The following is a 27,635-nucleotide window of genomic DNA, read 5'->3' on the forward strand; positions in this document are numbered from 1 at the left end:
GCAGAGGGAGAAGCAGGCTCCCAAGGAGCAGGGAAGCCTGATGCGGGACTCGATCCCAGGACCCTGGGATCATGACCTGAGCCGAAGGCAGACGCTTAACCATCTGAGGCACCCAGGCGCCCTAGTAAACGTTTATTGAGTGAATGAGTGAGCAAACTTGCACGATTGTGTGTTGATTGATCAGAGTGATCTCCCCTACAAAGCAAGGGTCTCCCAGGTGTATCCCCTCCCCTCCCACCATCCTTGGCTCTACCTACCCATTCCTATGCCCACACTTCCTGGGCCAGGAAGAAGTGACCTCTGGCCTTCCATTCATAATAAGAAGACACAATTAAAATAGACACTTGAGATGTTTTCCTCATGCCCTGACTGTTCCATTTTTGCTCTGCAACAAAACTGGTCTCCACCATAATTGCCCAATGTGGCCTGTCAAGCGGACACTGTCTGAGAGAATAATGTTACATTCGACAATTCCACACCATCACTCGTATCCACCAGGTAATGGACCTGGAATCAAATGGCTTCTAAAAATAGACCATCATATTTCACTAATTGCTGCCCAGGGCCCATCCTTGAGTCTTTCAAGGCCCGTGTGATCTTTGAGGCCCTTGACCTTGGTCAGCTCTGCCTCTTAGAGTCCCTGTGGACCCAAGTGTGCCAATGAGGCAGCCCACGATTGCCCTGCCAGGGGTGTGTGGGAAGCAAAATGAAGGGAAAGCTAAGATGATGGTATTGAACCTGCCTTCCATTTGTTCATCGTGCCTGGAATCCCCACTCTCTTTGAAGGGATCGATTTTCCTTTATCTCCTATGCCATGGATATGTTTACACATCATTTATTATCCCTTGAAATAGTGACCACAATTTCATTCAGTCATCCTCCCCTCTTCCTGGGACAATCCTTTTGGTTTCAAAGTTGGCTTCCATTCTGTGCTCCTCTGGACCTTATAACTTCATGTGGGTGTATGTGCATGTTTTGAGCTCCCACTTCAGTGCCACCTGTTGTTTGTGCGACAAATATCCATTGCTTATTAGTGTATTCTATGCACTGTGCTGGGTGCTTGAGAAGCACTTGTGTATCTATTAGTTAGGATTCTTTTGGTTGCAGGTAACAAATATACAGCTCAAACAGACCTAAGCAGAAAATGTAACTGAAAAGTCCTGGGTTAGGGATGGCTTCAGGCAGGGCTGGATCCAGGGGCTCAAATACGTCATCGGTACTTGGTGTCTAATATCTCTAAGTTCAGGCCTTTCAGCAGGCTCTGCCAACATGGCTGGAAAGATAATCTCCAGCAACTCCAGGCTTCTATCCTGTGGGGAAAGCAAGTTTCTTTTCAAATAGAGCCAACAAAAGCCTGGGACTAATTTTCATTGGCCCATCCCTAAGCCAATCACTTTAAACAGGTCTGGATCACATCTTAGTGACTGGAGCTGGGAAGAGACCAAGAGATGGAAGCAAAACAGGTGGCACCCCAGGGAGAGACTGAGGGCTGCTACCAAGAGCGGGGGGAATAAATGTAACCTGTAAAAATAATCCATAGCCATCATGGAGCTTCTAGGCTCCTGGAGGGAGATGGGCATTAACCAAATAAAAAAGTAAACGGCAATAATCACACAGTGTAATCTGTATGCCGTGAAGGAGAGAAGCAAGATGTTTTGGTAGAGAACAACAGGGTATGGTCAGGGAGGTCCTCTCGGGGCAGGTGGCCCTTTCTGAGAACCTGAACTTGACTTCTCTCCTTCCCAAGTTGCAGAAATGACCTTTCTTCCATGAGTTCTGTCTTTCTCTCTTGTGCCCTTTAATGTGCTCCCTATTGGATTCTATAGTCTGCTGAACTTGTTTTATCTCCCCAAGTAAAGCAGGAAGTTCTCAAAGTCTAGGACTGTATCTTCTTTGTTTCTGTGTTCTAAGGCAGGGTGGGTGGGCTGCTCAATTCATTCATGAAGTTCTATTGGAATGTCTGCCACGTTCATTTATTTGCCTATTCTTCAAGGCTGCTCTGAGTTACGATAGCATTTCCAGGAAAAGTTATATTCTAACGTTGCTCCAGGGCCCGATGCAGAGGAGGGGCTTCGTTAGAAGGGTTTGTTAGAGGGCCAGAGGGAGGGAATGACGGCACAAGCTAGCTGTGTGACCTTGAGCAGATTACTTAACCTCTCTGGACTTCTGGCTCCAGATCTTGCAAAGCCAGCTGCCTCTTCTCATCCTTCAGATCTTGGCTCATATGTCACCTGTTCTGAAAGGCCCTCCCTGACCTTGAATGACCAATTTGGATGTGGCAGCGTTTACGCTCTTTCCGCGATGGAATGTCTCTCCGGTTTATTTTGAGGTTAGGCCCACCTGGGGCAGGCGCCCTTCCCCTTCTCTTTATCAAAGCTTTCCCTTGTCTCCTACATCACGGCTGGTAGGATAAGTGGAAAGAACTCTGGTTTGGAACTCTGGAGACTTGGGTTCATAATCCCAACACAGCCACATATATAAGCTATGAGAATCTGGGCAGACAGACCCTTCAGCTCTCTGGCCTCAGCTTCCCCGGCTGAAAAATGGGTGTGGTAGTTCTGGCAAGCAGGAAGGACCGGTGCGCCGGAGTGGCCAGCATGGTGCCCAGCCAAGTGCAAGTGCTTTGTTCGAGTTGTTGGTTTTCCTTTTCCCCTCCTTTTCTCAAGAGGGAGAGAGGAAAGATAGTCTACCCCAAACCTTGCCATGATCTGGCCTCTAACTATGACACCTTGCCTGCTCGAATTCTTCATACAATGACTGTGCCAAGGAGCGGCTGGAAGGTAGGCAGCTTTCTCTTACATAAAGCGTTATGCAAATGCGACCCAAGGCAAGTCCCCTAGTCCCGCTCTCGGTCCTTCCAGATTGCTGCCCCCAAGCCCCCCACCCCTACGTAAACATTTCAGACCCTTGCTGGCCTCAAGACTGGGAGAAGAGACCAATCCAAAGAGGTCATTTTCCAGACAGACTGGAGAGATCCGTTGGTGGGTGCATGCATGCTGGATGCCCCTAATTACTGAGCGATGCCCCGGCGGGGCTGGCTATAGACTTTGATGGGGTGTAGTGCCAAACAAAAACGCAGTCCCCCTCATTCAAAGATTCAAAAGAATTTCAAGACTGTGAAAGTAGAGCCAGCAACCAAGCTTGGGGCCCATCAAATCACAGGGCCCTGTGGGACCATGCAGGCTGCACCCCCACGAAGCCAGCCCTGCCCACTGGGAAGGAAGACTCAGAAGTCCTGGGAGTGAGGAGTAGAAGGTCCCTCAGTCCCAGAGAATCTGTCAAGGAAAAAGTGCCTCTTCGGGGACCTTGAACTCAGAGGGCCACAGGGGCCAGGGAGGTAGTGTTAACAAGCAAAGCCGTTGGCTGGAAGAACCGGAATACGTCAATGAGCAGGACGGTGAACACTCAGCCTTGGTGTCAAGGAGGCAGCAAGGGAGCGGTGGGAACTGGAACACACACGCCCATCGAAAGATGCAGCTGCTATTCAGCTCTAGGCTGGGTTCTGGGCCCAGCCAGAGAGTTTCCTTTTTTTTTCCCCCCTGAAGAATTATTTATTTCAGAGAGCGTGCACGTGTGCAACTGGGTGGGGGGGGAGGGCAGAGGGAAGAGAGAGAAGCAGACTCTCCACTGACCACGGAGCCTGACACACGGTTCAGTCTCAGGACCCCTGAGATCGTGACCTGAGCCGAGATCAAGAGTCAGACTGTGAACTGCCTGAGCCACCCAGGCACCCCCCAGAGATTTTAATTTTTTCATGTGAGATATCCCAAGTTATTAATATTGGCAAATATTTTTTAAAAAAATTAAACACATTTGGGTGGGCCAAACAGAACAGTCCTGTGGATCACTTTCAGCCCTCAGGGCTCCACTTTTTGACTCTTGAGGCACAGAGCCTTCTGATGGCTAGAAATGGGAAGAAGGATCATTTCTGGTCTCTGAGGCCCTCCCATCTAGAAGGGGTTGGGTGACAGAAGCAGCCGGGCCCCCCCTCCCTTCTCCCTACTCTGACAGCAAGCACAAGACAGGGTGACAGGTGTTTGTTGAATGAATGACTGTCCTACCCAGCTGGGACTTGGCTTCAAAACCCAAGGCACCCCCAGCGGGTGCCAACACAAGTCAGGGAAATCCTTAACTAATTAGTTAATAGGAACCAACGTCCCCCTACCCAGCCTCCAACTAGAGCAGGAAGAAAAAGCTGCTGTAAGGCTGTAAAAAGCAGTGGATATTGAGTCAGCAAACTGGACTGGTTCTGAGTCTTAGGTTTCTCATCTGTAAAATGGGAATAGCAAGTTCCCAAGGGTTGTCCAGAGGACTGAATGAGAAGAAGCATGTAAAGTGCTCAGCGAAGTGTCTGATACACAAAAAATATAAGCTGGTGTTATTTTTATTTTCATCTTCCTCTCCTCCCCATAGGAGCATTTGGCTTATTTCTAGGGGCTGTGGGCCCATGGAAGAGTTTGTTGTGTAGAATTAAACTTTAGATCCTTGCAAAGTAGTATCAGCTCTACAAATTCAGGCTGGGAAGCATGAGTGTTCAGGAATTTTTGGCAGAGATTGGGGGCCCAGGATGGTAATTCTGATGTTCAAGGTTGGAATTACACTGCTCAAAATCACAGCAGTGATGTTCGTTGTTGGGACACTGGCATTCAGGGTCACAGTTCTGGGGTTCAAGGTTAGAAGGCTGCCATCCATTGTCAGAATCCTCAGATCTGTAATTGGACCCAAGGAGTACAGGGCTAGAGTACTGCTACTCATGATTGAAACTCTAGCGGGCAAGGTCAGAACGCTTATGTTCCAGGCTGGAAGTCATGTTCAGAGTCTGAGTTTTGAGGGTCAAGGTCAGGACACTTCAGTGGTGTTCATGATTGGAATTCTGGCGGGCATGTTCAGAACCTCGGTGTTTGGCGTCGAAACTCTTGTCCCCGACTCATTATGTTTTGGGTCTCATCCCTTATGTGTGTCATTAATACTTCATTGTCTACCCCCTGGCAGCAGTTCCTGAAGAAAGGCAAACCACAGAAGGTCCCCAAACCTCCATTTAGCCGGTGGGATTCTGTTATTTATGCCTCTTTCTCTTACTGTTTCTGATGCCCATCCACTCAGGAGGTGCTCTCAGGAGTGACATCCTCAGGAAGGCAGCTGAACAATGACTCCCCTGCCCTACGCCTGCCAAGGACCCTTGACCTATTGTCAGCCCATTTAATTTACCTTTTCTTGCTGTTTGACCTGGAGCAGGCCCTGGGGAAGCAGCCCTACCAAGCCCAGATCTCACCTCCTTGCGCTCCAAAGAAAGGCAGAGGGGGTCAGGCGAGGGTCTGAAAAGATGCCAAGGGCTTGTGGCTTCCCGGCCCTGGGAGATGTGTGGCTGGCAGCAGCTTGTGGGGAAGCGGAATAGTGTGCTGGTCACTTTGAGCACCACGAAGGCACTGTTAGTGTCAGCTGGCGGGGGCAGCTTCATCGACGGTGGGAGGCGGGCCTGCTGCAAGATCACCTTTCAGTTCTACTTACCATGTGCGTGAGCACGTGGTGGGCACTCAGTGCTAAGGTGGCTGGCAAGGACCAGCCGCTAGGTCTCATCCCCGAGTAAATGACTATAGCTCCCCCCCCCCCACCTTCACGCTCCCCCTCCCCCACCTTCACGCTCCATTCCTTTACCTTCCTTATTTTGTTCCTCGTCCTTTTCACCACCTGGTATATTATGTTTATCTGGTTCATCTCACTACATCAGAAGCTCTATCAGAGAGGGACTTGGTCAGGTTTTGCTTGTTTTCTCCGTGGTTAAATCTGAGCCTAGGGCGCCTGGGTGGCTCAGTAGGTTAAGCGTCTGCCTCCGGTTCAGGTCATGATCCTGGGGTCCTGGGTTCGAGTCCACATGGGGCTCCCTGCTCTACGGGGAGCCTGCTTCTCCCTCTCCCTCTGCCTGTTGCTCCCCGTGCCTGTGCTCTCTCTCTCTCTCTGTCAAATAAATAAATAAAATCTTAAAAAAAAATCTGTGCCTAAAATAGTAGTTATGAAATAAAATTTATTGAGTGAATGAATGAAGGAATGAATTTGCCCCTTCAGATATGGTCTTAGAGAGTTTTTCGGGCCTCATATCATTTCACTCAGAGCCTGCCTCTGGTCTTATCCACTCTCTCTATACAGAGTTTTTGGACGGGGGTGAGGGAGAGTGGCAGTAGGGAGGGGCATTAACTCCTCCATAACTTCTTATTGCTCTCAGGATAATTTCCAAGTCCCTTATCTGGTCACTAAAGGCCTATAAGAACTACTACCCACCTTCATATTACACACATCATATCTCCTTTCTCAGATCCTCAGGCTCCATTCAGGGTCTTACCTCAGGACCTTTGCACATGCTATGCCGACTAGAACAATCTTACACCCCCCACCCTGGCCCCCTTGGCCTCCTTAACTCATCTTCGATGACTCTATGTAGTAAGCATCTTTCTCTTGACTTCCCAAACTTGATGTCATTTCCTTCATGATGGGCCCTGGCATTTCTTCTAAGAATTTGTCATTAGACCCCCTTGGTCAGTGCTTTTGGATTCCAGAATTCGATACTGGGAGATAATCTGAACTGGAGGTTTCTTATGAGGGAGGTGGCCAGAGCCCCTTCCTTTTTACTCAAAAAACTGTAGAACCTGGCCCTCCTCCCAGATGTGAGATGTTCTCAATCAAGGGAGGAGTTTGTCTCCCAAGGAGATTTCTTAGCTGCCTTTCAAAGCCTGTCCCATATAGCCCATCACCATGGGTTCTTGGTCCCTTCAGTAACTTCTCACCCTCCAGCTGTCCAGGCTGAGAGCAGGGCCTCCCTGGGGACTCAGAGGAGTTTAGAGGTGCAACCCAGTCTCTCTCTCTGACAACACCCATGTAACACCCACATACCACTCATACATCACTCTTTACAGACAGACATTATTAACTCATTCAGCCCTCACTGCACCCTCTGGGGGAAGGTACTGTTATTATTCCCGTTTTACAGATGAGGAAACTGAGCCTGGGAGGTTGACATGCAAGGAGGCAGCTAAAAGGCGGCAGGCAGGTTTGAGCCCAGTCCCTTCACTAGTGCACCCTCCCCTTCCCTCACTTCCTCATTTAACTCCCAGGCTTCTTGTCTTTCTTTTTGCTCTTCTCCCTTTTCGCCTAAGTAACCCAAACTCTCCTTGTTGTGTGGATGCTTTGTTGTATTCCTCAAGTTCCAGAAATCGTAAGGGCAGTGTTTTGTTTTTTCCCCATCTTTATGATGTAAGGGAGAGAGGAGGGGAAAGGTGGGAGTTTTCCATTTGATTTGCTGGAGGATGGGCTGAGGAGAGGAGGCACATCTCCTCCCAGGGGCCTGAAAGGCTCCATGCGGGCAGGACCCCCTACCTCTCTGACTTCATCTCCTAGCTTCCTGTGTGCAGCCATACTGATTGCATACTTACTAAATTCCTTCCTGCCTCAGGGCCTTTGCACATGCTGTTCCCTCTGCCTGAAATGCTTTTCCTCTCTTCTTCACCCACTTATTGCCTGCTCATCCTGAAGCTCCGGAATCTCCAGGAAGACTTCTCTGATTTCTGAATAGGTCAAATCCCCAGTTATGGTTTTCCGAGTTCTATGTGCCTCTCTTGGATGTCCCTTGTTCCCATTGTAATTTCACATCCATGTAAGCAATCATCTGATTACTACCTGCCCTCCCCTACTCAGAGTGGACTATGAGCTCTCTGATGGCAGGATTTGTCTGCTGTGTTCGTCTGTCTCTCCTGCTCCTGGCATTGTGCTTCCCTCCTTGTAAGCATTCTGTAAAATTGTGTTGGATATGTGTGTGGTGGGGTGGGTGAATGGATGGATGGATGGATGGATAGATGGGTGAATTCAGAGGTTATCACAGTAGGCAGAAAGCAGACATCACACTCCTTTCAGTGGGGAGTGGGCGAGATAGTCTGAAATGTCTAGCTGAGACTCCAACCAGAAGTTTCTTATTGTCCCAAACTGAAAGGAACAAGGGCACCAAATATCTTCACAAATAGCCAGATCTTCTCTGGTGCTCCAAATGTGTTAAATGATCATTACAGTGTCTTTTAAGAGCTTTTTAAAGGCACCTACTTAGGTTCTAAAGGGTGCTATTGAATTTTCCTTAAGCACATGCTGTATATAGAGACTCTAAACCCAGGAAACAGAAGTTCTGAGGGATCCCAGTGAATTTGCCAGAAATGTGGTTTATTTGGAAGCTGTACTACATTTGGGGGCAAGTGAACATCGTTCAGATCTCAGTTGTGCCACTAGTGCCAGTGGCCTTGGAAGGCCACTCCCTTCTCTGAACTGACATTTTCTCCAAAGTCCATCCTGTGAGTACCAAGACCAGCAGAAAGAGAAACCTTTTTCCTGGCTGCTCCAGCAAAAGTTCCAGAATTGGCTCTGACTGGACACACTTTAGCGATGTGCATTTCAGAAATGATTCCTGTAGCCAGAGGAGAACGTAAGTGAGGGGACCTGCTTGGGTCATAGACCACCACTGGGTCCGGGAGAAATACCTAAGATAGGATTTGCTTAATATTCTTCTTTAGATTAATTCACTTATTTTACTTAAATCAAGTTGTTTTAAGTTGGAAATTGGATATTCTGAACAAATGGTACCATTCACCATAAATCATGTTGTGAAATTCTAGCCAGATGCTGGAGCCTGACACCTGCTCTCTTTGGGTCAAAAGGGAAGATGTACATGTGTTAGAGAGGCGTTAAAATCCCATTAGCTTCAAACTCCACTTTCCCCTTCAGGGAGTCCGAAGGTCGGAAGGAGAATTGGAAAGGCACTCGTCATGCTGAATCAATGTGATTTGATGTCTTGTCCCTGTACAGCTACACCAGTCTTGGCTACACGTGGAAATCATCTGAGGATCTTTGGAAGTCCCAATGCCAGGTCACCACCAGACCGATTAAATCAGAATCTCGAGGCGTGGCTCCCAGGGACTGGTACTTTCCAAAGCTCCCAAGGTGATTCTACTGTGCAGGGAGGTTGAGAAATCCGGATTTCAATGCATCTAGTACTGGTGCTGTGTCCCACACTGGCGTGCCTGGGATCCACTGGGCTGCAGGAAGGGGCTCCCTGGGAGACTGCGGTGCCCTGGGCTGGTCAGGGTGTGACAGAGAGTAGGATCCTGTTTCTCCAAGGAATGAACTGAGCAGGAGTCCAGGGAGGGTCATTTAGCACTCACGAATGGGAAGGAAGCACGTGTCCTCCCAGTCCGGAAGGATTACATTCTTGGGACAAAATTCGGCTCTCCTCCTGATCCCAGCCCTGCTATATCTGGCACCCACTGCTTGTTACCTGAACCGGCTGCTACCTCTCTCCATCCATCTGTCCACCATCCCAGACCCAGCTCTGCTGCTCATCAGCTGTGTGGCCTTGAACAAGTCATTCAGCTTCTCTGGTCTTCAGGTTCCTCATCTGCATAATGGGAGCACACTGCTGAGCCCTATGATCCTTAAGGGCATTTCCCCTTTGGGCACCTGTGAGTTTTCACCAGGGAGGCAGCCACAGGCTAACCCCACACCCAAGCCTTTGGTTGGGGGTTCCCAAGCCCTAGCAGAATTCAGATTCCCAGGTCTGTCCGCCAGGCCACAGAATTGAGATCTCTCGTGGCAGCTCAGGATCTACACTCTGACAAGGATCTCGGTTGATGCCGAGGCAGGCAGCCCTCAAAGCACACTTTGAAAGCATCTTGCCTGTGCCTTAGGGTCCAAGCCCCTTAGCCAGAGATGCACCCGTACGAGCCTGGGCCTCCGCACAGCGGCCTCCTTTTTGCAGGTGAGGAACAGGCTCAGGGAGGCCGAGTCGTGTGCCCAAGACTCAGCCAGGGCTGGGATTTGAATGCCGAACCTGCCAAACTCCAAAGCTGGTGTTCTCCTGTTTCTCACTGTCTGTTTTTAAATGGCAACTTTCACCCGTGGCCATCTTTCTCCCTTCCCTGCTTTTAGTATTATTGTTTCTCCGTAGTAATTGTTACCTTCTTGCTTTCCACACTCCTGGCCCACTTGAGTATATGCTCCACGGGAGCAGGGGTTCTGGTCTGTGTACTACAAGCACCTGACTTCGTGCCTGGTACACAGTAGATGCTCAATGAGGGGGTCACTGTGGACCTCCCCAAGCCTCGGTTTCCCCCTGTGTAGAATGGAGCCCTTGGCTCGCCCACCTCAACATGCTGAGCTCAAAGCACAGGTGTTTTGCTCACTATAAAGTGCTGTGCCTAGAGGAGGAGGGTTTAGCTTGGCAGAGGTGAAGGTGAGGAGGGGCCCTGCTCAGGACCGAAGGGTCTGGTGCCTTTTGCCGTGGGGGTGGGGGCCGCAGGCCAGGCCCTCACCTTCCCAAGGACCCTCCGCCCGCTTGCTCCTCCTCCGTCCTACCACCTCCCCACAGGGTCGGATCTCACCACCACCCTCCCAGGGCCCGTCCCGGGGCCTCCCCCGCGGCCCAGCCAGGCTGCTTTGTCTTTCTTCACCTTGTAACTTCATCTGCGCCGTCTGCTGCTGGAGCCGGCCCGTCCTGTCCTGGGTCAGGCCAGCGGGCATATCCGCTCAGAGGACCCAGAGACTGCTGTTCCCCTGCGCTACCCGCGGCACCTCACAGACCCCAGCGTCCCGCAGACGTTAGAGAGGCCCTGTCAGCCCTGATGTGCGACGTGCCATTTTTGGGGGGTGGGGCAGGCTGATTTTTTTGTTTTTCAAACACTGGATGCAGTGACCTGCCCTGGAGGGCGGTGGAAACAGTCTCCCCTCTGTGCCTCTCCTTTCTTCTGAGGGTTGGCCCTGCATGGGGGAAGTGTAGGTCCTGATGAGTTAATGCAATGAAGGGGCCTTAACCACATCCCCTTTCCTGGCTAGCATACCCCACAGCCCCCCCCCCCCGACTGCCTGGGGGATTGCAAACTACAACCTTCCCCTTCCCTGCACGCAGCCTGCAGCCCACGACCCACCGAGTCAGGGAGGCAGAAGCTTGCCCTTCTTACTCGAAGGCCAGACCAACTCTGGGTGCCGTTCACACTCCTGAGCTTCCTGTGGGATCAGGCTAAGGCTAGCTGCCTGCTGAGACCACCGTCCAGCACAGCTCCTGCCCTGCCAGGCCCCCTTCCCGCACTCTCGCTGTCCCCTCAAGGCACTCCCTTGATGCACCTGCTACCTAACAATCCTCCCCTCAGACTCTGCTTCAGGAGACACCCACCTAAGTCCTGAGAGGAAGTGATCAGCGTGTTTAAAACGTCTATCCACGGACAAATGCTAGAGATTGACAACTAAGAATGACCCTCCATCTAGGGCAGCCTGTCCCCTCCCCAGAAGTCCCACCTTTCCCCCATCTCCCCTGCATCTTCAGGAGGGGCTCTCATGGACCCGGTACCCAGAGGCACAGACCCTAGGCCACACCACAGCGTCATGCTGGGCTCAAGCGTTTTGCTTCTTCTGCTGACTTGGTGGGGATGATGGTCAGAGTGGGCTGCAGACCAAGCATCTGTTTGCAGAGGGCGTTTACAGGCTGGCCTGGCCCTCCCTCCCCACCCCCTCTGCCAGGAATGCTCCCCTTCCCCAGTGCAGAAGCTCTGGCAAGCTGGGGCTTTGTATCCCTTTGGCCGGCATTTTCTGAGGTTTCGCCTGGCAGCCTTCCGTGCCGACCTTGGCCGGTGTAACGAAGTTGGGAGAGGCTCCCAGCCAGCTCCCCATTAACGTGGCCTTTGAGAATGCCTCAGGGGCTCCCAAATCTTTTGGGCTGCTCAGATCAGGAAGTAGAGAGGGTGAGCCAGGCAGGGAGAATATGTTAGAGTCAGTGGTGCTAAGGCACGGTGTGACCTTGGACAAGTGACACCCGTCTCCAGGTCTGGGGTCCTCACACTGTAAAGGAGGGCATTGGGCTCTCTGCTGTACCCATTCATTGGAAGAACATTTATGGAGTACTGAGTATATGCCAGGCACTCTTCTAGGTGCTGGGAACATAGCAATAGGCAAAACAGGCAAAGTCCCTCCCTCATGGGATAGAACAGCCCAAGTCGGGAGAATAGAAAGAATGTGGGATTCAGAGTTAGAAGAACTGGGATTTTTGCAACAGACTTATTTGAGCCTCTGTTTTCTCATCTGCCAAATGGGGTTGTTCTGAGGCATTACTGAGATGGGGGATGCAAATGTTCTTGGTAGTAACCACATCAAACATTTATTAAGCACCTACCCTGTGGCAGGTATATGGACAAAGAGACAATGCCCTTACAGTTCTCTCCATGAGGAGCGGTACTGTAATGGTGGCAAGTGGAGGCTCTGGAGCCAGACCAGGTTCAAATCCAACGCGGCCATTTCCTCTGCTGTGTGACCTCAGACAAGCTGCTGGACATCTCTGTGCCTCAGCGTCCCCACCGATCAGAGAGAGGTCATAATTGTATCTAGATTCTCAGGTTGCTGGAAGGATGGACTTGGATTAGGACGGGTACAGCCCTTAAAACATTGCCTGGCACGTAGTAAGCAGTCAATCCAGGGGAGTTAGTACGAGGTGCGTGTCAATCATCCCATTTTACAAAGGAGAAAACTGAGATTTTTAAGTACTTGCCTGAGGTCATCCAGCAAGAAGGAGCTGATGGAGATGTTGAAGGAGCCTCCCCAGGGTCTGGCCCCAGTGCCAGGAGCTCTTTCACCTCCCTTAGCCACTTGGACCTAGCAAGGCCAAGCTGAGCTGCCGACTGAGGCCAAGAAATTTACAGCTTCAAAATACCACGTGGGCGCCTGGGTGCCTCCGTGAGCTCGCATGCACACGCGCGCAGGTGTATGTGTCTGTGCATGCTTGTTTGCCCGCACCTGAGCAGGCGGAACAGTTATCATCAAGAGGAACACACAGTACGATTCCATTTATGTGGGCTCCAGGAGTAGGCAAAACTGAACTCTAGTGCAAGAAATCAGAACAGTGGCTGCCTTTGGGGATATTGACCGGAAGGGGGCCTGAGGGAGCTTTCTGGGTGGTGGAAATGCCCTATACTTAATTGGGGTGGTGGTTACACTGGTGTATCCATTTGTCAAAAGGCATTGCACTGAATGCAGAAAACTTGTATATTTTATTGTGTGTAAATCATACCTCAACAAATAGAGTATAGGGGGGAAAATGATCAGTAAGAGATTTCATTTATGGAGTGCTAACTAACCACACGCCGGGCACTGTTCTTGGCACCACCAGGCGTCTGTCATTTAATCCTGGCAGCAACCCCATGTAGCGTGCCTGTCTGCACACACATGTGCGTGGTCCTGCATCTACCTGTCTGGAGCTCTTTCTGTGCAGGCTTATGAGTGGCTCACAGAGCACACATAGACATTGATTCACTTCCACACTTGGGGGCCTAGGCAGGCACGCATGAGGGTGCACGTGTGTCCACAGATCTGTCCACAGGAATAGATGCTTGCTGGCACCTGTGTGCTACATGCACCCGCATCGGTGAGCCATGCTCTGTGCGCTGTGCTGTAGTTGGATGCGAATGGCATGCCCGTACCCTGGTCTATGTAGACAAATCAAGCACTGTTAGCAGACAATAATGGCAGGGGATTGACAGCCAGCCGCCTGTGCCAGGAAGGAGTGGGGACTCCTAGGCACCGGGCAATTAGCGTCTCTAAAGGGCATCTCGGCTGAATGGTAGCTAATTTGCAGATATGGCCCCATCAGCCAAGCACAGTAGGGAGATGACGGGCCTCCCCAAGGATTTGTGAGCTGCTCTTGGCGGCAGGTTTTGCTCAGGGAGGAGCCCACATGCTAAGCGAGTTAACAGAGCCTGCCTGCCCACACCATTCCTGCTTCTGCAGAGGACCTGAAGGCTCAGAGAGGGTGAGCAAGTTATCCGGATTAAACAGCCAGTAGGCCAGTAACCCAGGGACTGAGCCTGGGTTTCCAACTTTGCAGGCATTGTGTATCTCCCAACGAGGACTCGCACCCACAGGCAGCTTTCATGATTTTCTGCCATTTCCTTTTCACTAAAGGTACACTATTTTGTTAGTATTTTTCCCTTAACTGGCTCAATTTTTAAATTTATGTAAGTTTATTATGAAAGGAACCTGCCTTTAGTGGAAAGCTAGTATCTGATACCCATAAAGTGAAGTAGGGACCAACTGTCCCTATCCCCATTTGCCTGGGACTGAGGCTGTTCCCTGGGCATGGAACGTTTCCGTTTTAAAATCAGGATGGTCCTAGCAAACCAGGTTGAGTTGGTCAACCTAAATGGAAGACAAGTTTAGAAATGAATAACATGAAAATGAACTAGATCATTAAACTGTAAGTGGCCGTTGCAGCCCGCCACAGGCTCTGAACCTGGGGCCTGTTCTCTGTGCTAAAAACGGAGTTTGGGGGCGCCTGGGTGGCTCAGATGGTTAAGCATCTGCCTTCGGCTCAGGTCATGATCCCAGGGTCCTGGGATCGAGTCCCGCATCGGGCTCCAAGGAGCCTGCTTCTCCCTCTGCTTCTCTCTCTCTCTCTGTCATGAATAAATAAATAAAATCTTAAAAAACAAAAAAACACGGAGTTTGGTTAGGACTGGGAGCATCTCTTTGCCTGTAGTCTCAGCCCCAGCGCTCACTCTGATTGGCTTGAGTCAGTGCCCAGTCTGAGCCGATCGTCATTGCCGGGGGAATGCACAGCTCTGATTGGCCAGGGCTGGTGGGTCGGCCTCACGTAAGCCAGGTGGCTCCAGAGTGGAGGCACGATTTCCCAAAAACCTGTGAGGAATTTTTACCAGAAGGAAGCCACCAGACAGGCCTGAAACAGCAGATGACCCCTCTGCCCTCGCAGGCCCTGGCTCTCAGTCTGCCTCCCTCAGTCTCCCCATCTCTGAAATGGGAGGGTTGAGGACAGTTCAACTGGGTGATCCCTAAGCATCTTCCAGGCTTGACATTAGGAGATTTGTCTTCCTTGGAACAATCATTATTGGAGTTTGGTGGTGGTTGTTACTGTCTTTCTCCCTCTTACTTGCTCAGAGTTGGATGAGAAATGGGAGGTCATGAAAGGAGCATAAGACATTTCCAGGTTCATACTGGGGGCAAGTCACTTCACTTCTCTGAGCCTTAGCTTCCTCATCTCTCAGATGGGGAGAACAATAGCATCTATTTAGAAAGGCAGTGATGAAGGTTAAAATTGGCCAGAATAAAAAACAACAACAACAACAACAAATCACTTTGGTAAAGGAAATATGTCTGCAGGGGTGACTTTGGGTGCAAGAAACAGTAAGTCCAATCAAACCGACATAGACAATAAAGGGCATTTATTGGATGGTGTAACTGAAAAGGCCCAGTGAGGTTTGATCCAGGTGGCGGAGGGGGTCAGGATGTCTTCACAATGTCTACGATCCACTCTGCTATGCCCTTCTCTGTCAGTTTTGTCCTTGGGCCGGTTGCCCTCCTGGGAGCCCCAAAGGTAAGTCCAGGAATCCCATTTGCACACCGTGTCATCCAGAAGAAAAGAGAACTCCCAGCATGCCTGTGGTCTCAGAAGCCAATCCGATTGGACGAGTTTAAGTCACGTGCTCCACTCGGACCAATCTCTATGGCTGGAGGGCGCAATGTGCGTATCCTGGGGATGCAATGCACTGATCGGTTTATTCTGGAAAGGAATGCGCTGATCGGCTTATCCCTGGCAGAGGGGAGTTGGCTTCTTCAAGACCAGCTGCATCGCCAGCCGAGCCGGGAGACCTTGGGAGGGGAAAATGCATGCTGGAAATTAAGCTTACCAGACGTGACGTATCTGGTGATGACAGTGATGAAAGAGCTCTCAGGGACGTCTGCTTCTTGTCCTTCACTGTCATTTAACGCAAGGGGGAAACTGAGGCTCAGAAGAGGCTGGCTCCAGATGGGTGTCACCTAGAAAATGTAGACTGATATCTGCCTTTGGCCGAGTTGCTGTAAATCCCCACTGAAATAATAATACCACTTTGAGAAGGGGAAGGAAGGAGGAAAGACTAAAATAAATGCCTTGCACACCTACCATGTGCTAGATTTTGTGCACCTTCATGTCGTTTACTCCCGTAGCCACCTTGGAGAGGCTTCTGGCATTGCTTCCGTTTTAGACGGGAGGCATGGAGACCAAGCGGGCAGAGATGGCTCGGGTTACAGGCTAGGAGGCCGTGCCGCAGGGGTGCGAAGCTACGTGTGTTTGGATTCTGATAGGGCCACTTGCGTTTAGTGTGTATCTACTGTGTGCTAAGTGCTCCCCCCCCCCACCCCACAACCATCTCTTACTTGAGAAAGAGGGTCAGTGGGTTGGCCCCATTTTGCAGATGCCCCATCTGCCCCTAGGAGGGTGGCATGTTCTCAGAAGATATCAGAGATTCCTTCTTGGCTGCTAGAAACGGTCTGTTTTTCAAATTGTCTTTGCCAACGGGGCCTGTATGACTCCTTTTCTGCTCTTTCTGTCTCCTGCTCCCCATCCCCCCACCTACCCCCCCCCCTTTTCTGGCCTGGCAGCTCCCCACTGGGAGCTTCTAAGATTTCCAGGTTCCTGGTAACCAGCCCTGGGGCTGGGTGAGGAAGTTTTTCTGCAGACACCCAGGCCTTTGTCTCCCTGGGCCCCAGGGCTCAGCCCCGCCCCCTCCCCCCTCCCCTACCCCCCCTTAATAGCTCACCCCCGTCCCCGCACTGGTTTTGTGCCAATGTTTGGGCTGCTAGGGCCCTGGCCAGGCTCGAAAAAGGAATTATTTCGGTCTCCTTGCATAGTTCTCAGCCCAATTCCCAAAATGGGAAGTGGCCTGGGAGGGCCTCCCAACCCCCAGCTCCAGGGGAGGAGGGAGGAAGGGAGAACTTGGCGGAGCAAGGAGGAAGGAGGGGGCCCGGCAAATGACTCCACACATGCCCCCCAGCAGACACCGACACACATACTGCAGCCCCTTCTCTAGCCCTGCGGCCTAGAAAAACAGTAAGCCTTTGGGGCAGTGTGTTCAGTGCGCTTCAGAGGGAGAAGGGGTGGCTCTGGGGAGGGGCACAGTGTAGTGCGGATGAAGAGGTGGGGGAATGTGTGTGGACCTCATCTCCATAGCTCAAAGAACACCTGGGTTAAGGAAAGGAGGACACACACGGGAAAACTGCCTCAAGCCCTGCCTGGGGGATGGGCAGCTAGCCCACCCAGAATGCTTTGTTCTTGGCCCCAGAGCCTGGTCCTCTTCCCTCCTCTTCTAGGAAGCTTTCCCTGACTGCCTACAGGGCTGGGTCAGGGTCTTTTGAGGCATGTTCTGACCCCAGTTATTGGTGAGCTCAGGACCACCTGTCCTATTTCACAGCATCTTTCACGGGTCCAGTGACCGCTCTGCTCAGCCTGGATGTCACTATAATGACCAGCTGGGTCACTGGCCAGGGGGCAGGGTGGGTCTGCCTGGCAGTGTCGGACATCGGATTTGTCCCCACACCACTGACTGACAGAGTGTCCAAATGACTGGCTAGGCAGCTGCCTGCCTGCCTGATGATCTGTCCAACTAACAAACTGATCACATGTCTAGATCATTGTCTGTCTGTCCTTCTGCCTGGGTGTTTGGTTGACTGGGCGAACGGCTGTCTGGCTGTGTCTTTCTGTCCACATAGGTGTCTGGCTGACTGCCATGCATCTGACTGAACCGGTGATTGGCTGTTCGTCTGTTCGTCTTCATGTCTGACCGAATGGATGCAAAACTGACTAGCTCCCCACCTGCCTGCGTTGTCGGCGCTCCGACCACATGGGTGCCTGACCGGCGGTCTGTCTGCCTATCTGACGGGCGGTCTGTCTGCCTATCTGACGGGCGGTCTGTCTGCCTATCTGACGGGCTGACTGGCTGCCTATCTGACTGGCTGACTGGCTACCTATCTGACTCGCTGTTGTATCTAACTAATTAGATGCACAACAAATTGCCTCTCTGGTCCATTTCCTCGTTTAAATGCCTTTCTGAATGTCTGATTGGCCATCTGTCTGTCTGCTTGGGTGTCAGACCCAGTGACTGAATGACTGACAGATGATCTGCCTGTCTCTGTCTGTCCAACTGGCTGACAGTCTATCTGTACTTAGATGAATGACTCAGTCTGTTTCTCCATCTCCTGGTCTGACTGACTGACTGCCTGCTAGCCATCTCCATGTCTGACTGACAGGATGACTGAAAGCCTGATTGTCTGACTGTCTCTCTGCTAGGGGTCTGTTGTATCTAAGGATGATGACAGAAAGTCTGTCCATCTCCTTGTCTGTCTGACCATGTGTCTGATCAAGTGGATGACTGACTGCCCATCGCCTCTCTCTGTAGCCGACTGACAAGATGGCTGACAGGCTGACCAGCTGTTTTTCCACCTCTTTGTCCCCCTGACTGGCTCACGGGGTATTTGACTCCTGACTCTCCAAGGAGGATGCAATTCATGGGCTGTAGGTAGTGGTAGGGTTTGGATAACGCACAGCTAGGACACCCCCACGCTTCTCTCCTTCACTCTATGGCTCCCCAGCCCTCCACTCTCAAACCAGAGGAACTAAAGTCTTTTCCAGAGATGGGCGGGGAACTGGCCAGAAAACTTAGCATCTGCTCAGTGTCCTCGATTTCAAATGTTTGCACTCTATGAGTAAGGAAGGCATGATGAATGTGTGTTTCTCACCCCATTCCCCAGCCCCGTTTTCAGGGAACCCCCCCCCGGGGTCTTAAGGAGGCAATTTCGATCCTCGAGGAGGCCACAAGGACATTCTCCTGACGTGTCAAGCCCTGCCAACCTTGGAGGCACCTTGGGGGGCCCCCGTTACAAATCTTGACAGTCTTGTTTAGACATTGGGACTGATGCCCAGGATCGGGGGCAGAGGGCCCCCTGGGAGGACAGGCTCCCTGGGTCAGCATGGCTCCGGCGTCAGGAGCTCCACGGCCGCTCAGAATGAAGCTGAGCCAGGGCAGAGTGAGTAAGGCTTTGCTGGGAGGGAGAAGGCACAGTCCTTCCCTGCTGGGGGCACTTCCTCCTGATAATAGAATTCTGCCCAGCTGCTGGGCGGGCTGCTGTCTGACCTCCCTTCCTTAAAGACGGAAGTCTGCTGATGAATTTTATTCGGGGATAAATATTTGCATGAACATGGGAGAAGAAGATGGGCAAGGAGAAATAGGAGGAGTCTGAGAGCCTCTGGACAGGAAGGGAACTCCCAAGAATTTAGCTCTGCCTCAACTCGTGTCCTTGTCTTTCTTAGGGCTCCCTGCACCCCCCAGATTGGCCCTTGGAGACAGCAGGCCTGACGTTCCTTGCACAGGTGGAAGGGATGACTGGTCCCAGCTCTGGGGGAAAGAGGGCATTCCAGGAGTTCTCCAGACCCCTGGACAGTGGACGGTGGACAGTAGCATTTGGAGATGGCTGTGTATCTGAGATCAAAGTAAAACTCAATGTGTGACCAGGATCAGGGCTCAACCAGTGAGAAGGGTCAGTATTTAGTGTGTGACCTGGGTCATGGCTCAGCCTAGGATCAGGTCTGTGATCTGATCCAGAGCTCAGACTGTGACCAAAGTCAGGGCTCTGTTGTGACCAGGGTCATGAGGGAATCTGTGACCAGAGTCAGGGTTCAGTCAGAATAAAGACACAGGTCAGGGCTCATTCAGGGGCTGGGATTATATTCAGTCTGGATCCTTGGCTGTAAGAGTCAACTGAGGTCCTTAACCCCAAAGGACAGAAGGGCAGAGGGGCCGGTATGCCCCTGCTGGTTCCTGCCCACCCTTATCCCTCTTCCCCCCAGGCTCTGAGGGCATAGCCGAGATGCTTCGCAAGCCCCAAGGACAGGTGAGGGCGCAGAGGGTTGTTCTCCAGTCCTCGCGTGTTCCGCTGGAGGTGGGGGCAGAAGGCCATCCCTCACGTCTGGGGGAGGGTGTGGGGACTGAGGACTGCTTCTGATGAGCAGGGAAGAGGAGGAAAAGGGGAAGAAAGTCATGAAAGGAAGTAGTTACAGTGTGGGGCCTGAAGCAGACTACCTGGGTCTCAGTTCTGGTCTGCCACTTACTAGCTGTGTGATCCTGAGTAAGCTACTCATCCCTTCTGTGCCTTCGAGTTCTTCTCTGTAGAATGGGGACAAAAGTAGTATTTACTTCATAGGGTTGTTGTAAGGATTAAAGAAGCTAACACATGTAAAGTCCCTACAGAGTGCCTGGTTGGTTGTAAGTTCTCAATCAGTTTTAGCTGTTCTTATTAGCTCCAGAACCCCGCAGGGGCCACACTCTGTGAATAGTCCAGGTAGAAGTCACGTCAGCGAGAGAGGGCGAGAGCCCAGGCTCCAGCTCCCCAGATCTGTAGGCCACCCCTCTGTCAGGTTCAGATGCCTCCAGAGTCCCCTCCATTGTAACAGTAATGCACCTGTAGTTACTTCTCTAACGGCTGTCTTCCCCCCCCCCCCCCCCCCCCCGCCAACGAGGGCGGTTTCTTATCTTTTTTGCTTCACCACTGTGTCCTCAGCACCCAGCACAGTACTTACACAGAGCAGGTGCTCAGGAAACAGTTCCTGAATATGTGATCATACTAAAAGCAACCATTTACAATGGACCAGGCACTGCACTTGGCCTTCCCTCTAATTTTTTGGTTCAGTCTTTTAAAAACTGAGAATTAAAAGCGATGCATCCAGATAGTGAAGACTGATTTAATTAAACGCTCCTGAAGGGTCTGCCACGGAAGGATAGGAATCTCACCCCACCTCTCCAGTTTCAGAAGCGGAGCCTTTCTTGTGCAGCCTTATAAAATCCTCACGTGTTTGTATGTTCGTATGCACGTTCCACCGGGTCCCCGGAAATGGGGATTTGAGTCTGGTTTGTCCATGCTGTCCTCCCACTGCTTAGAACAGTGTCTGGCAAGTAGTAGGCTTTCGATAAGGATATGTTGAAAGTTCAATTTTTTTTTTCTAATACCAGTGGGATTACGTCATATATGCTGCTCCGTACCTTGCTTTGTAACTATAAATAAGTTAATAAATCTTAGAGATCTTTCCACATCAGCAAAAACACATTAAGCTCATTTGTTTTAAGAGCGACATAATCTTCCATGCTGGGGCTGTACCGTAATTTATTTAACTAGACCCTGCATTGAAGCAGTTTCTGGTTTTCATTTTTCCTTACCCGTGACGATGACACTTTACTTCAGCTTCGCGCCTCCATTCTGCAAGCAGTTATCTCTGATTTTGGCTCCGAAGACTGCATCTCAGAGAGGGTAAGACGCTTGTCCAGGGCACACAGCTGACCTCCAAACCCACCCTACGACCTGCATCTTTTCTCTGCTGCCCACCAGTGACCCTCGCTGAGTTTGCCCATCATTCACAACTCAGAGAAGGCTGCCCGGTGACACTTCCATCAAGTGACAGGCATGGTTCCCCCCACAAAGTTCTCTCAGCCTTTGGCAGTGCCTCCCAGGAGCCAAAGCTGGGCTCAGGAGGCTAGCAGTCCCCAGATGGACCCAGAATCCATTCCTCCAGAGCTGTGGTTAGGCAGCCGTTCTCAGCCAAGGGCAATTTGGGAGACTTGGCAATGTCTGGGACATTTTTGGTTGTCACATCAGGGGAATGGGTACTACTGGCATCTAGTGGGTAGACGGCAGGAATGTTGCTACACATCCTACAGTGCACAAGACAACCCCCCACAACAAAGAACGATCCAGCCGCAAATGTCTACAGTGCCGTGGTAGAGAAATCCTGTGTGAAGGGCACCAGACTTTCCGGGGTCCAGTCCCTGTCCTGCCACTTAGTGGCTGAGTGAGCTTAGCCAAATTGTTTAACCTCTCTTGCCTCCTCTGTATATTGGGGATAAGAATAGTCCCTCTCTTCCAGATTTGTATATATTGTATTTGTAAAGCACTTTGTCAAGAGCCTGACCAATGTAAGCTCTCAATATATGAAACCATAATTGGAATCATTGCCCTGAGAATCTGGGTGTCAGAGAGCTGGAGGAAGATGTGATCCACAGAGAAAGCAGGGCAACCGGCCTGTTCCCTCAGCGTGGCCTCCCCCAGGGATTGTGACCATAGTCCACAGATAGAAATAGAACCCCCTGGATGCGGTTGACCTCTGATTGGTCAGGAATGGAGGAAAAATCGCTCAGAAGACTGTTTCCATTTTAGGGGCTGAAAAGCAGCTCCCAGGAGACCCTCAGACATGGCGATTTTCCAGGAGCTGAGCACTCAAGGGTCCTAGAGATCAACAGCTCCAAGCTGTCCATTTTACAGATGGGGAAACTGAAGCCCAGCAAGGAGGCAGGACTTGCTCACACAGCAAGGCAGTGGCAGACGTGAGCTGGAAGCCAGCCTCGGACACATGTGGGTTTCTCCACAGCTCCACTCTAAAGGCCCCTCTCGGGCACAGACCAGTACCCAGTCATATTCACTCCTTCCCTCTCTGCTGAGAGGCCCTGGACTCCACCCTACATAGAAAGCAATGTCATAGAAGTATTTCTAAGCACAGCTGCGGTATCAGACAGAGCCTGGTTTGAATCCCAGTTTGACCATTACCTGCAATGCCCTTGGGAAGGCCACGTACAATTCCCTGAGCGTTATCATATTTTGTTGTTGAAGGGATTGGAGACAGTGTGTTAGGTAGACTAGCACGTTGCTGGTAGAAAGCAAGTCGGCCAAACCTCTTTCATTCAGCAATTCTACTCCTTTAGATATACCCTCACATGTGGGGAATGAAATAGGTACCTGGATAATCTTTGCAAATTTGAGAACAATCCACATTGTAGCCCAAGAGGGGACTGGCTGAAGGCTCTTTGGGGCATCTGTACAAAGTTTTGACACATGAATTAAAAAGCCTGGGCAGCTCTGTGTGTACTGATTTGTAACAACCTCCGACATACATCATTAAGTGAAGAAGTAAGATCCCGAAGGGTGGGCATAGTGTATGCTACCATGATTGTGGGGAAGAAAGAATATAGATAAATATAAATGCTTCTGCATGCACAGCACATCCAGTTAGGAAGGCATGTAGCTGCAAGGGGCAGAAAATTCAACGAGTGATGGCTTGAACAAACACAAGTCCACAGCTGCTCAAGGACTCGGGCACCCGCCTCCTTCCCCCTGCCCCATTCTGAGCATGTGGCTTTGATCCTCCTGCTCTCAAGATGGCTGCTCTGTCTCCAGGCATCAAGCCCACATTCCAGGCAGGAAGAAAAAGGAAGGGCAAAAGGAAAATAAAAAGACAAAAATCTTCTCTTCCAGTTGCCTTGTCTTGTGGGGGTGGGAGGGCTTGAAAAGGATGCCCTGCTTAGGGACTTGTATCTACATTTTACTGTACAGAACTGGGTCCCATGGCTGCTCCTAGTTGCAAGGGAGTCTAGGAACATGAGTATTTTTATCTGGACACATTGCCACCTGAACAAAATTAGGGTTCTCCTAGGTGGAGAATGGATATTGGGTAGGCAAGTGGGGACTGCCACTCACAGTCCATCACTGGGAGGAGCCATCAGAAAGTGGGCATGGTAATCGCCTGGGGGAGGGGGAGGGAAGCTGAATGACAATGGATGGGGACAGAAGAGTGATCCCCCTTGTAACTGGATATCCCTTTGTACCTTTCTGATTTTCAAACCGTAGGCATGTATTACCTTTTCAAAAAAAACAATTTGGGTTAAAAATACAATTTTTTAAAAGGCAATGCATACAAAATGCCTGGCACATAGTAATAAGCACGTAATAAGACCAGCTTTCCATCTTTAATCACTTCGCATCAGATGTAGATTACATTCCCAGCTCTGTCGCAGCTAAGTTTTGTGACTTTGGGCATATTTCTCCCTCTTTCTGTGCTTCCACCTCCTTGAACAAGATACAGATAATATATTCTTTCAGCGGCTGGCAGGAGAATTCCTCCCAGGAGCCCAGTGCAGTTGGGGAGATGGCTTCTCAAGACCTCTTGAAATGCGTGAGCCTCTGTGGGGGGTGGAGGGCTGGGGCCTGGGCTTCCCAGAAAGGGGGTGGGATTGTGCTACAGGAGACAATGAGGGGAATTTGGTGGTGGGAGTAGGGTGAGGGAAGAGAGTCAGCTCTGGGTGGGTGTCCTTTCCAACATGACACCCCTCCCCTAGGGACCCACCAAATACCCCTCACCACTGACTGGAATACAGCCACACAATAATAGTAACAGCCAATACGTATGGAGCGCCAGGCAATGTTCTAAGTGCTTTTACATACATTAATTCATTTAACCCTGGCAACAGTCATTGGAAGCAACTACTATTATTATCCCCATCTTCTAGATGTTGAAACTGAGTTGTTGAGTCTGCCAGAATGATGATGAGTTGGGTGGGGTGGGGTTTCTCATGGAAATTGATAGCAGGGGCTGAACCAGGGCCCGGACGGGGTCAGGACAGTTGGACTCAGGGGATCGAAGCAGCAAGGACCTGGAGTCTACAAGGCTATGGGATTTTTCAGAGTTCTGGGCAGGTGGATGCAGGATTGACCTGGGAGAATGTGAGGAGTTCAGACTGTTCGAGGAAGGCCCACTCCCAGCTGACAGCTAGTTCACGTTACATGGCAATCGGTATGCCTGCAAATGTCAGGGCTGTGGTGTGGATGGGGCAAGACCGCAGATGCGATTGTCCGCTGACCACTTCTCCACCCCTCCAGCTCCACTTCCGCCCCCTGGGCCGAGCCCCCATCATCTCTCACCTGGTCTGTTGCGGTAGCCTCCCTCCCGGTCTCCTATCTTCCATCCTGCCCATGCTCCCCCTGAAGTCCATTCTCCATTCGCAGCCAGAGGGATCCCGCGAAGACTGTAGTGAGAACACGTCCCTGTTCTCCTTAAAACCCTCCCGTGGCTCCCACCTCGCTCAGAATAGAGTAGCAGTTCCTACCACAGCCTACCAGGCCTTCCATGATCCAGCCCCTGCCAATTCTCTGACCCCATCTCCTACCACCCTCCCTCTGGCTCCTTATGCTCCAGCCCCACTGGCCTATTGCTCTCACCTCAGGGCCTTTGCTCTTGCTGCTTCTCCTGGTGCTCTTCCACTAAGCATCTGTGGCTCCCCCTACCTCTTTATTCAGATCTCTCTTCAAATGTCACCTCCTCAGAGTGGTCTTCCTGGGCCATGGTGCCTCTCCTCTGCCATCTAAAGCAGCTCCATCCCCATCCACTACACTATTCCCTTCCTGCTTTATTATTCTTATCATCATGAGTCAAATTACACTTTTATATGTTCTCTTGTCTCCTCCTTGTTAACTTCCTGACAAGGTAGAATTTTTTTTTTTTTTTTTTTTGGCTCACTTGGCTCATAAAAGACACTTTACAAACATATTCTGTCTACTTATACATACATACAACAGCTTTGTTGAGATATTACGGGGGGCGGGATGTATAATTCACCCATTTAAAGTCTACAATTCGGGCGCCTGGGTGGCTCAGTTGTTAAGTGGCTGCCTTCGGCTCGGGTCATGATCCCGGGGTCCTGGGATCGAGCCCCCGCATTGGGCTCCCTGCTCCGCGGGAAACCTGCTTCTCCCTCTCCCACGCCCCCTGCTTGTGTTCCCTCTCTCGCTGTGTCTCTCTCTGTCAAATAAATAAAATCTTTTTTTTTAAAAGTGTACAATTCAATGCTTTTTAGTATATACAGAGCGTCCAGCCATCACCATAATCAATTTGGAACATTTTTATCACCCCCAGAAAGGAACCCCATATCCATTAGTAATCACTCCACATTTCCCCGCCAGCAGATATCCCTGCTCTAGGCAACCACTAACATTTTTTCTGTCTCTTGGACTTACCTCTTCTGGACATTTCATAGAAATGAGTTATATAATATGCAGCCTTTTGCATCTGGCTCCTTCCACTTAGCATAACGTTCTCAGGGTTCATCATGTATCAGTACTTTGCTTCTTTTTTATGGCTGAATAATATTCCACTTGTATGGATAGCACACTTTTTGATTCTCCTTCATCACTTGATGGATATTTGGGTTGTTTCCACTTTGGGTTATTATAATGTTGCTGTGAACACTTGTATCCGGTTTTTGTGTAGACATAGTCTTTTATTTCTCTTGGGTATCTACCTAGGAGTAGAATTGCTGGGTCATACGGTAACTCTGTGTCTGACCTTTTGAGGGGCTGACAGACTCTTCCAAAGTGGCTGCACCATCTTGGAGTTCTGCATCCTGGCCCACACTTGCTGTCGTCCGGTTTTTTACGCTAGCCATCCTACTGGGTGTGAAGTTCCTAGTGCTTTTGATTTGCATTTCCCTGTGAATCCAATGACGTGCTGTGAGGTGAGGGCTCCATACAGGGGTCAGCTCCCCTCCAGGCCAAGGCAGGCCTGAAACCCGGAGCCTGGGTGACCCTCAGACTGTTGTTTAAGGCCGGGCAGCCTCCTAGGTCAGGCCAGGCCAGCCCTCCATGCTGACTCAGTTGGCTGGTGGCCAGCTGGGTGGGAAGAGCCCTGGTGGGCGCCAAGCCTGCCACCCTGGGCAGGTCTGGGCCACTGACCCAGAGTTCTGGGTCACAGAACTCTGGGAGGGACTCCCCTCCTTCCTTCTGCTCCCCAGCTTCTGCGGGGGCTGCCATACCTCCTTTGTACAGGTGAGGAAAGCAAGGCTCAGAGAGGTGATCTCCGGGCCCCCTGCACACCAGCTGAGCCCTGTGCTAACTCTGGGGTCCAAGGTGACTGAGACAAGGGGCCAGCCCAATGGAGCTCACCCTCTAGTGGGAGAGACGGGCAGCACCAGGTAGACAAACATGCAAGATAATTTCAGGAAGGGGTGAGTGCAATGAAGAAAAACAAAGGAAAGGGGATCCGAGTGGCACGTGGAAGGGCTGCCAGTTTAGATGGTAGTAAGAGTGCTGGTCACTTTTGCAGTGTTTACTGAGTGTCAGGCGCTGTTCGAAGCACTTTCCAGATCTTACCAGGTGAGGCAGTCAGAGAAGGCCTCTCTGTTACAGGGAAGACACATCATGCTGCCTCAACACACACATGCTTTGTGGTCCTTGAATTTAAACCAGAAAAACAAGTAGCCACGTAAATAGCTGCATGAGGGTGCTCTGGAAGTAGAAGCAGCAAGTGCAAAGGCCCTGAGGTGGGAATGCCTTTGATAGATTCTGGGAACACTAGGGAGACCAGTGTGCTGGCCTGGAGTGAGTGAAGGGAGGGTGTAGGAGGTGAAGTCAGCAAAGTTGGAGGAGGCACAGATCAGGGTGCATGACCTTCCAGGTTGAACAGTGGCAGAACTCAGGTTCTAACACAAGCCTCGGGACTCAGCCCAGCACTCTACCGGGGCCATACGCTCCTCTTCTGTCACCCACGCTCTCTATTCCATTCACAGGAGAAGACATCCTAGGGGTCTGTGGGCCTTCTGCCTAGAGGCTGGGAAGAGGCAGTAGGACCCACCTTTCCCTTCCCTGCTCTGGTCCAACATCAGCCTTCACTGAAGCCCCACTCTGCCTCTTCTGCCACTGCCTGGCTGTGTGGCCTTAAGCAAGTGACTTTACCTCTCTGTGCCTCAGTCTCCTCCTCTGCCTGAGGAGATAATTCTGGAACCCATCTCAGAAGATTGGTGTGAGCATTAAAATAGGCCCGGATATATCAAGTGCTTAGACCAGCACCTAGCAGGTACTTGAGAAATTTGGGGATTTTATTATTTTGACTGTTATGATTCCGGTTTGTTTTTACTTTTGACCTGTGATGTTTGCAGTTGGCAGGGGTGGGGGAGCTGATGGTCAGCATAACTTGGAGGCAGGGGTCA

At 51.0% G+C, this 27,635-nt stretch overlaps 1 protein-coding gene and 1 long non-coding RNA gene across 6 annotated transcripts in view; one reads left to right on the forward strand and one right to left on the reverse strand.

The window, feature by feature from the left end:
* The window catches only part of KCNB1 (potassium voltage-gated channel subfamily B member 1), a 103,754-nt gene that overhangs the window by 12,778 nt on the left and 63,341 nt on the right, over positions 1-27,635 (forward strand). The window lies entirely within an intron of this gene.
* Positions 15,250-26,388, reverse strand: LOC112809987 (uncharacterized). Of its 2 annotated transcripts, XR_012375591.1 has the most exons (5): positions 25,669-26,388; positions 25,297-25,453; positions 24,577-24,680; positions 15,711-15,840; positions 15,250-15,553 (listed from the first exon to the last, which is right to left on the reverse strand). It is a non-coding gene; the product is annotated as an uncharacterized lncRNA (long non-coding RNA). The 2 variants fall into 2 exon arrangements; XR_012375590.1 differs by lacking the exons at positions 15,250-15,553; positions 15,711-15,840 and adding an exon at positions 23,609-23,724.

The sequence above is a fragment of the Callorhinus ursinus genome, unplaced genomic scaffold (assembly GCF_003265705.2).
Source record: "Callorhinus ursinus isolate GAN/ISIS: 27379988/994484 unplaced genomic scaffold, GSC_fseal_2.0 scaffold53, whole genome shotgun sequence".
In the NCBI taxonomy this organism is placed as follows: Eukaryota; Metazoa; Chordata; class Mammalia; order Carnivora; family Otariidae; genus Callorhinus; species Callorhinus ursinus.